Genomic DNA, 9,708 nt, shown 5'->3' with positions numbered 1-9,708 from the left:
AGTAGCTCCTTTTGCTTTGTTCTTTTCTCTGGAAAGCCATTTTTGAATTGCTAATTACTTCTTTGATTTTAGAGCTGATCAGTGGTCTGCTACAAAAAACTTTATATGCAATTATAATCATAACACTATGATGTTAATTCTCTTAGTAAAAATCCAAATAAATATAGAAAAGAACACTGTAAAACTGTGGTAGGAACTATAGTTTAAAGTATTGAAAGTAATTATAACACAAGGAATTTCACAGATAGGTATGAGATTATCCATTAAAGTTTGATCAAAAGTTCAATTAAAATTTGAAGTAGTGGCAGAATAACTGATTTAGTTATATTCTGTTAGTGTTATGTCACAGCCATCACAACACTGAACAAAATATTTTCTATTTGGGCATTCTGAGGAAGCTGTATTACAGTTAACGGCAAATGCCGTGTGAGTTTAGAAAAAGTCATGATAGTAAATATCATTTTAATGTAGTTAGTGAATAAACTTGAGTAGGTAAGCATTTGCATATTCAGATGTAGGAAGGAATAGTGGAAAAGGTAAGTCTTAGATATGTTAATGTTGATTCAAGTGTTCCTGACTCGTGTCATTACAGTAGATTTTCCTGGTTCATTGACAAGACATAATTTCATATCTAGGTTTTAGAGGACCTAGGTAAACACAAACTTTGAATTTGGCATTCAGTATAGTTAATTGGATTTAAGGATGTTTGTCTCCAGGTTAACTACTGGGATTGGCACACATGTCCACATGCACAGTAGTTAATCTTGTGCAACCAATTTAAGTTTTTTATGCTTATGAACCTGCCTTCTAAAAAAATTTGGTGCCTGTAACTTTATTTCTTCCAGTGATATTTGTACTTGTTGTGCTATAAAGTTACAATGCTCTTGTCCGTTTTTGCTTTGTTTTTCTATTACACCTTACACCTAGGATAAGTACCAATGTTGGCTATTGCAAGGGATTCTGCTTATTCTTTCAACATGCAACTTTAGGGACTAGAAGGGAGTTCATTTTGTGTTGTCAGTAGGCACAGTGTCTAGGTAGTGAATCCTGTAAGTTCAAACGTATAATTAAGTGAAAAGGTGACCTTGAGATTGTCCTTTTCTCTGACCAAAAATGAATAAAGGCTTTTGAAATAAATAAAAATAATAAAGAAATAATAATTTGACCTCACAGTGAGAGTTTATCTAAAATTGTCTATACTATAATTTCAATAAAATATAAACCTCATTTTAAAAGGCCATAAATAGTCATTCAGAACAGATGAAATGATAATGCACATTAGGCAACAATTCATAAAGTGTTTAACAAATTTTCATTTATGACTTATTATGTTCATGATTCTATAAAAATAAATGGAAACCACTGAGTAATTCATTCACTTATCCATTCTAAAATATTTGTGTAGGGCCTAGTGCTGAGGACATGGATCTTATTTTCACTGGGGGACAAAGTGGCAGTGACATAACCAGTTTTATACAATTATAAACAAAGTGTGTATTTAAAGTGAAAAAAAGGGCTTTCTTGAAGAGGTGGCAAAGCTGGAATCTATAGATATTATAAATAGGAGTTAACCTGGAGCAGAGTAGGATTTAAAGGTAGGAAAGGATATTTCAAACAGAATTGCATATGCTGAGATACTATGGCAAGAAGGAAAGAGGGGGCCAGGTATGGTGGCTCATACCTATGATCTCAACACTTTGGGGGGCTGAGGCAGGAGGACTGCTTGAGCTCAGGAGTTCGAGACCAGCCTGGGCAACATGGCGAGACCCCGTCTCTAAAAAAAAAAATACAAAAATTAGCTGGGTGTGGCAGCACATGGCTATAATCTCAGCTATCTGGGAGGCTTAGGTAGGAAGACAGCTTGAGCCGAAGAGGTCGAGGCTGCAGTGAGCCGTCATCACACCACTGCACTCTAGCCTGGGTGGCAGGGGGAGACTTTATTCAAAAAATAGAAGAAGGAAGTGGGGCATTTTCCAAAAACTGAAAGAAGCCAGTTGGTTGGGTAACACAGTCAAGATCATGTGGTAGAGAAGAAGCAGGAGAGGCAAACAATGGCCAACACACAGAGAGTCTTTTAGGCTTTATTTAGGATTAGAGTCTTTATCCCAAAATCAATAAGAATCTATGGAGGAGACTTAAGGAAGGGGCTGACATGCTCAGATCTGATCTTTGGACGGTCACTTTAGCCTGGGGTATTGAGAGCAGATTTGGGTGGAGGATTAGAGGAGATATACAGAGGCCACTTAGGAGACTGTTACAGTAGATCAGATGAAAGATGATATGTAGCTTAAACTAATTCAGTGGCAATGATGAGAAGTAAATGGGGTCAAAAGACTTAAGAGGTAAAACTGCAAGACTTGCTGATGGAGGGAATATACAAGGAGGTAGGGTGAGGGATTGCTGCGGAATAAGGAAAAGGAAACTGTCCAAGATCTCTTCCTCATTTCTTAACAGCACAACTAGATGGGATGGAGGAATAATTCGCTGAAATATGAAACATTGGAAGAGGGTCAGATTTGGAGGCAGGTGTCAGGGAAGGTGAGAAGATAGCAATTTCATTAACTTGACTTTGAGTTGCCTTAGAGATGTCAAAGCAGGCAGGAGGGTTTAGAGCATGTAAGAAAGGGCTAGGCTGGAAATAGAAGTTTGAAACCACAATGAGATACCATCTCACACCAGTTAGAATGGTGATCATTAAAAAGTCAGGAAACAACAGGTGCTGGAGAGGATGTGGAGAAATAGGAACACTTTTACACTGTTGGTGGGACTGTAAACTAGTTCAACCATTGTGGAAGACAGTGTGGCAATTCCTCAAGGATCTAGAACTAGAAATACCATTTGACCCAGGCTTCCCATTACTGAGCATACACCCAAAGGATTATAAATCATTCTACTATAAAGACATGCACACGTATGTTTACTGTGGCACTATTCACAATAGCAAAGACTTGGAACCAACCCAAATGTCCATCAATGATAGACTGGATTAAGAAACATATACACCATGGAAAACTAGGCAGCCATAAAAAAGGATGAGTTCATGTCCTTTGTAGGGACATGGATGAAGCTGGAAACCATCATTCTGAGCAAACCATTGCAAGGACAGAAAACAAAACACCACATGTTCTCACTCATATGTGGGAACTGAACAATGAGAACACGTGGACACAGGGTGGGGAACATCACACACTGGGGCCTGTTGTGGGGTGGAGGGAGGGGGGAGGGATAGCATTAGGAGATATACCTAATGTAAATGATGACTTAACGGGTGCAGCACACCAACATGGCACATGAATACATATGTAACTAACCTGCACATTGTGCACATGTACCCTATAACTTAAAGTATAATAATAATAAAAAAAGAAGTTTGAAAGTCCTTGGTGATCTTTAAAATGTCATTGGTAAGATTTCCTAGAAAGAGAATGAATAGCTAGCTAGCTAGCTAGCTAGCTAGATAGACAGACAGACAGACAGACAGACAGACAGACAGACAGATATGATTACTTAGAACTAAGCCTTGAGAAATTCCAAGATATAATGCTAAGGTAAAGGATGATGAGCTAAAAAGGAATCTTAAAAGAAATGGCAAGAGAGAAAGGAGAAAAATCAGATTAGTATGATATTCTAGAAAGTAGTGGAAGAGAACCTTTCAAAAAAGAAGGAGCCAATAATATCCAATGCATAAGTGCATACATAAACAAAAATGTAAATTGTTAAAAGGTTTTTCTGAGGGATTAAGGTAGTAATAACAAAATTAAGAATACAAACCAGACATCTGCTTGTGGCTATAATGGTGTATCAAATACCAGGCTTACCCTTCCACTATAAATAACTAGAAAACTGGACAAAATATATAAAACCCATGTTTTCACAAATTGGATAACAGGCAAAACATGTCTGTGATCACTGAAGAAAATGAAACAAGTTGGGTGGGACTCATGATTGCCATGGCTTTCTGACTGGAGGTATACTTCAGGCCACACAACAGGGAGAGCATTCTCAGCATTAGTAGCCTTCGGTAATCAGACATCAGCAGTCAGGGAAGTGAAGGCATCTGGAAGTTGTGAAGCAGAGTTATAAAGAAGAGGGAGCTATGCATAAAATCAGTTCATAAATCTGCATGTGGCTCTTCTTGAGTCTCTGCTGAATACTGAGAGGGGTGTGCAGAGAGGAAAGTAGTACAAATCCCAACAAAAATGTAACAGGAAGATAAAAGGCGAGCAGTTATTCGAGTTCACACAGGGATGAAGATGTTTGACCTCTTACTAGTTAAGGTGGAAAGTCTTTGTGAATCACCCCAATCATTCACAGTAGGGACCTCAAGAGCCTTAGGAGGAAAACTAAAATTTGTTAGAGTAAAGGCAACTCCACACACATTCTACCAAAGCTTAAAAACAAGCCTCAACCTAATCCATGAGTCAGCAGCCTGCCAAAACAGGGCCAAAAACTAATTTTTTAAAAAAAGACAGAAAAATCAGGCATTCAACAATATTAACATTTACAACATCCTGTATCCACTCAAAAAGCACTCAAAGCACCAGGAATCAGACAAAAAAGTTGATCAATGAACAAAGTAAAAATCCGTAGTGACGGGTACAAATATACAATTAAACAGAAGAAATAAGACCTGGTATTCTATAGATCAGTAGCGTGACTACAGTTAATATTAATTTATTGCAAATTTTGAAATAGCTTGGAGAGAATAATTCAAATGTTCATAATATAAAGATAAATATTTAAGGTGATGTATATTCCAACTACCCTGATTTGATTATATGAATGTATCAAAGTATAACATGTACCCTGAAAAATATGTACCTATTATGTATCAATTTTAAAAAGCACAAAAAAATCCAGTAAATAGAACAGAGAAATGGCAAAAATGATAGAATTAGTACGAAAGAACTTGAAAATAGATCAAATATGTATTATAAGTATGCTCCGGGTCTTAAAAGAAAACATAAACACAATAAAAAATGAAAGAGACAAATAAAATTTCTAGAGCTGAAAAAACATGTAAAATGAAAATGACATTGGATGGAATTAATAGCAGATTAGATCTGCAGAAGAAAAAAATCAATGAACTTAAAGACACAACAATAGAAACTATCTAAAATGAAACACAGAGAGAAAAAAGACCAAAAAATTAGCAGAACCTCAATGATACATCAGATAATACCAAGAATACTAACATACATGTAAGTGGAATGCCAGAAGAAAGGAGAGGGAATGAAGAAAAAATATTTTAAAAAATAAAAGTCAAAATGTTTTCAAATCTGAAAAAAAAAAGATAAAATCACAGATTGAAGAATACCAATGAACCACAAACCAAGAGTTACAAGCCTTAATAAAACCATTCAAAGGCATTTAATAATCAAATCGTTAAAAAAAAACTGTCATAAAAAAATCTTAAAAACCTCTAGTGGTGGGGTCGAGAAGGGAGACACTATATATAGAAAAACACAAAGAAGAATGACCACAGACTTCACAGATAAGAATGATCACCGTAAGAAACTATACAAGTCAAAAAAAATGATAGAACACGTGTAAAGTGCTGAAAAAAAGGTTTTTTTTTTTTTTTTAAAAAAAAAAAAAACCTGTCAATTTATAATCCTACAGACTCCGTGAAAATACCTTTGAAGAATAAAGACAAAACAAAAAATTTTTCAGGAAAACAAAAGTGAAGAGATTTTTAGCTGCCCAACAAGGATTATTAAAGAAAGACCTGCACCCTAAGAATTATTAAAGAAAGACCTGCACCCTAAGAATTATTAAAGAAAGGCCAAGCACAGTGGCTCATGCCTATAATCCCAGCACTTTAGGTAGGTCAAGGCAGGCAGATCACTTGAGGTCAGGGGTTTGAAACCAGCCTGGCCAACATGGTGAAACACTTTCTACTAAAAATACAAAAAATTAGCTGGGTGTGATGGTGTGTGCCTGTAATCTCAGTTATTTGTGTGGCTGAGGCACAAGAACAGCTTGAACCTGGGAGGTGGAGGTTGCAGTGAGTAAAGATTGTGCCACTGCACTCCAGCCTGGGCAACAGAGCAAGAAAAAAAAAATGATACCAGATGGAAAAAATATGTAGCACTGTTTACTGCATATATACATGAAAAATAAATTATAACAATGGCAAAGTACAGAATAAGAAAAATGAAAATATCATGTGTTAAGGGTTTTATATAATGAATAAGCTGATAAAACATAATTTAAGATATACTGTAATGAGCTAACCTATAAATTCTAGAGGAACCACTAAAAATTATAATTAATAATATCATAGTACAGATAAAGTAGAATAAAACATAATCAAAAGGGAGCAGAAAAAGGCAAAGAAAATTAAAAAAAGATGATGAAAATGAAAAAAAAACAGCAAGATGGTAGGCTTACATCCAACCATAGTTATAAGTATATTAAAGGTAAATGACATAAATACTATAATTAAAAGGCAGAGATTGTCAAACATGATAAAAACAAGACAAACAATGTGGTATTCACAAAAAGCCCATTTTAAATACAAACAAAAGTATGGGTAAAAAAATACAAGAATGGCAAAAGATATACCATGAAAATACTAAATATAAACAACTTTATGCCACAAAATTCAACAATGTAGATGAAATGTCCAAATTCCTAAAAGACACATGTAACCAAAAATAACTCCAGAAGAACAGAAAATCTGAATTCCTTATATCTATTAACTCAATTGTATTATTGAAAACTTCCTCAAAGAGAAAATTCCAGATGTACACCATTTGACTGGTAAATTTTATCAATTTTCTGAGGAATAAATAATATCAATCCCATACAAACTCTTTCAGAAATTAAAGGAGAAAAGAACACACCCCAAGTCTTTTTTTTTTTTTTTTTTTGAGACGGAGTCTCGCTCTGTCGCCCAGGCTGGAGTGCAGTGGCGCAATCTTGGCTCACTGCAAGCTCTGCCTCCCAGGTTCACGCCATTCTCCTGCCTCAGCCTCTCCGAGTAGCTGTGACTACAGGCGCCCGCCACCACACCCAGCTAATTTTTTTTTTTTTTTTGTATTTTTAGTAGAGACGAGGTTTCACCATGGTCTCGATCTCCTGACCTCGTGATTCGCCCGCCTTGGCCTCCCAAAGTGCTGGGATTACAAGCTTGAGCCACCGCGCCAGGCAACCCCAAGTCTTTTTAAAATGTTGGTATTTGCCTGATACCAAAGCCAAAAAAATAAATTACAGGAAAAGAGACCAAGTGCAATGGCTCAAGCCTGTAATCCCAGCACTTTGGGAGGCCAAGGTGGGCGGATCACCTGAGGTTAGGAGTTTGACACCAGCCTGGCCAACATGGTGAACATGTGCATGATGTGATGCCTCACATGATACACAAAAATTAACATAGGTAAAATTATAGGTTGGTTGCAATGGCTCACACCTGTAATCCCAGCACTTTGGGAGGCCAAGGTGGGTGGATTGCTTCAGCTCAGGAGTTTGAGACCAGCATGAAAAACATGGCAAAACCTCATCTCTACAAAAAATATATATATATACATATATATGCACATATATATACACATATATAACATATATATAACATATATAACATATAACATATATAACATATATAACGTATATATAACGTGTATATATAACGTATATATAACGTGTATATATAACGTACATATAACGTATATATAATGTATATATATAACATATATGTGTATATACATGTGCATATATATGTGTATATATGCGTATATATGTACACATGTGTGTGTGTATAAAATATATATATATATATATATATGACTCGGGTGTTGTGGCCCACACCTGTAGTGCCAGCTATTCAGGAGGCAGAGGCAGGAGGATGGTTCAGGCCTAGGAAGTCAAGGCCGCAGTGAGCTGAACTCAAACCACTGTACTATAGCCTGGGCAACACAGTAAGTCCTTGATATATATGTTATATATATATATATATGTTATATATACGTTATATATACACGTTATATATATACGTTATATATACGTTATATATATACGTTATATATACGTTATACATATACGTTATATATACGTTATATATACGTTATACATACACGTTTTATATATATACGTTATATATACGTTATATATACACGTTATATATACGTTATATATACGTTATATATATGTTATGTATGTTATATGTTATATATGTTATATATGTTATATATGTTATCTATATTATCTATATGTTATATATAGGTTTTATATATATAAAACAAAAGCACAAATAAAAGAAAAAATACAGTGCACTTTATCAAAATTAAAACTTTTGTCATAAAGACACTGTTCAGAAACTCAAGTTGCAAACAAAATACTAAGAGAAAATATCTATGGTACATATATCTGACAAAGCACTTGTATCAAAATACGTAATGAATTTTTAAAATCTCAATAGTAAGACAAACCACCTACTTTTAGAAAGGGTAGGTCTGTGGAGGGAGGTTCCAAGATGGCCAAATAGGAACAGATCCAGTCTACAGCTCCCAGAGTGAGCGATGCAGAATATGGGTGATTTCTCCATTTCCAACTGAGGTACCGGATTCATCTCACTGGGGCTTGTCGGACAGTGGGTGCAGCACACCAAGTGTGGGCTGAAGCACGGTGGGGCATTGCCTCACCCAGGAAGTGCAAGGGGTGGGAAAATTCTCTTTCCTAGCCAAGGGAAGCCGTGACAGATGGTACCTGGAAAATCAGGACACTCCCATCCTAATACTGCGCTTTTCCAATGGTCTTAGCAAACGGCACACCCGGAGATTATATCCTGTGCCTGGCTCAGAGGGTCCCATGCCCATGGAGCCTCACTCACTGCTAGCAGAGCAATCTGAGATCGAACCACAAGACAGCAGTGAGGCTGGGGGAGGGGCGTCCACCATTGCTGAGGCTTGAGTAGGTAAACAAAGCGGCTGGAAAGCTCCAACTGGGTGGAGCCCACCGCAGATCAACGAGGCCTGCCTGCCTCTGTAGACTCCACCTCTGGGGCTACAGCATATCTGAACAAAAGGCAGCAGAAACTTCTACAGACTTAAACGTCCCTGCCTGACAGCTTTGAAGAGAGTAGTGGTTCTCCCAGCACGCAGCTTGAGATCTGAGAACAGACAGACTGTCTTCTCAAGTGTGTCCCTGACCCCTGAGTAGCCTAACTGGGAGGTACCTCCCAGTAGGGGCCATATGACACCTGATACAGCAGGAGCCCCTCTGAGATGAAGCTTCCAGAGGAAGGATCAGGCAGCAACATTTGACGTTCTGTAATATATGCTGTTCTGCAGCCTCCACTGCTGATACCCAGGCAAACAGGGTCTGGAGGGGACCTCCAGCAAACTCCAACAGACCTGCAGCTGAGGGTCCTGACTGTTTAGAAGGAAACCTAACAAACAGAAAGGACATCCACACCAAAACACCAACTGTATGTCACCATCATAAAAGAACAAAGGTAGATAAAACCACAAAGATGGGGAGAAACCAGAGCAGAAAAGCTGAAAATATTAAAAATCAGAGTGCCTCTTCTCCTCCAAAGGAATGCAGCTCCTCACCAGCAAAAGAACAAAGCTGGACAGAGAATGACTTTGACGAGTTCAGAGAAGAAGGAATCAGATCGTCGGTAATAACAAACTTCTCTGAGCTAAAGGAGGATGTTTGAACCCATTGCAAAGAAGCTAAAAACCTTGAAAAAAGATTAGACGAAGGGCT

At 37.1% G+C, this 9,708-nt stretch overlaps 1 protein-coding gene across 7 annotated transcripts in view; it reads right to left on the bottom strand.

The window, feature by feature from the left end:
* CCDC148 (coiled-coil domain containing 148) overlaps positions 1-9,708 on the bottom strand; it is a 308,291-nt gene that overhangs the window by 276,172 nt on the left and 22,411 nt on the right. The gene's annotated exons all lie outside the window — the stretch shown is intronic.

The sequence above is a fragment of the Hylobates moloch genome, unplaced genomic scaffold, assembly GCF_009828535.3.
Source record: "Hylobates moloch isolate HMO894 unplaced genomic scaffold, HMol_V3 SCAFFOLD_1, whole genome shotgun sequence".
Lineage (NCBI taxonomy): Eukaryota > Metazoa > Chordata > Mammalia > Primates > Hylobatidae > Hylobates > Hylobates moloch.
The sequence above is the reverse complement of the archived record's forward strand: the minus strand, read 5'-3'. Positions and strand labels throughout refer to the sequence as shown.